The sequence below is a fragment of the Delphinapterus leucas genome, chromosome X, assembly GCF_059928025.1.
Source record: "Delphinapterus leucas isolate spDelLeu-1000000601 "Yukka" chromosome X, BTC_Dleu_Yukka2, whole genome shotgun sequence".
In the NCBI taxonomy this organism is placed as follows: Eukaryota; Metazoa; Chordata; class Mammalia; order Artiodactyla; family Monodontidae; genus Delphinapterus; species Delphinapterus leucas.
Window position 1 is genome coordinate 80,755,837 of NC_143150.1, and position 967 is coordinate 80,756,803.

The 967-nt window shown below is 32.3% G+C and overlaps 1 non-coding gene across 1 annotated transcript; it reads right to left on the reverse strand.

Annotated features, from left to right (window-relative positions):
- Window positions 1-414: 414 nt before the first annotated feature.
- LOC115802266 (U1 spliceosomal RNA) lies at window positions 415-578 on the reverse strand. The gene has a single exon (XR_004022696.1). It is a non-coding gene; the product is annotated as a U1 spliceosomal RNA (small nuclear RNA).
- Between the last annotated feature and the right edge of the window lie 389 nt (window positions 579-967).

The window sequence follows — 967 nt, forward strand, 5'->3', positions numbered from 1 at the left end:
TGCAATTTTTTGGAACAGTTTGAGAAGTATAAGGCGTTATTTTTTCTCTAAATATTTGTTAGAATTCCCCTGTGAAGCCATCTGGTTCTGGATGTATGCTTATTAGATGTTTTTTAAATTATGTATTCAATATTGTTACTGGTATTTGGCCTGTTGATAATTTCTATTTCTTTTTGGTTCAGTCTTGGGAGATTTTATAATTCTAGGAATTTGTCCTTTTCTTCTAGGTTGTCCATTTAAAAACATTGTTTTTGTACTATTTTTAAAATCTTTATTTCTCTATATCCCTGTAATATATTCACTACCACCTACATACACTTAAATGAATGATGAAGCCTTCAATATTAAAGATGAGCCACTGGACCCTTAGAAAACAGTTTTGAAAGATATCTACCATTAAAACACACACAAAAACATGAGAAAGCATGAATGCAGTCCCCCACTACCACATACTATGCAGCTGAGTTTTCTCCATTTGGGGAAATCTCAGGGATCAGCACATCTGGAATGCAATGGATGAAACTCACCCTGGGAAAACCACCTTCATAACCATGGTATCTCCCCTGCCTGGTAAGTATAGTTTGTCCATTTTAGTGCCATATAGTTGTTTATAGTAGTCTCTTAAAACCCTTTGTATTTCTGTGGTGTCAGTTGTAACTTCTCTTTTTTCATTTCTGATTTTATTGATTTGAGCCCTTTTTTCTTGGTAGGTTTGGCTAAATGTTTATAATTTTTTTAAATCTTTTCATAGAACCAGCTCTTAGTTTCATTAATTTTTTAATGTTTTTTTCTTAAGTCTCCATTTATTTCTGTCCTGAACTTTATGATTTTTTACTTCTACTACTTTTGGGTTTTGTTTGTTTTTCTTTATCTAGTTTATTTGGTTGTAAGGCTATGTTGTTCATTTTGGATTTTTCTTGTTTCCTGTGATAAACTTGCAACACTCTAAACTTCCCTCTTAGAACTA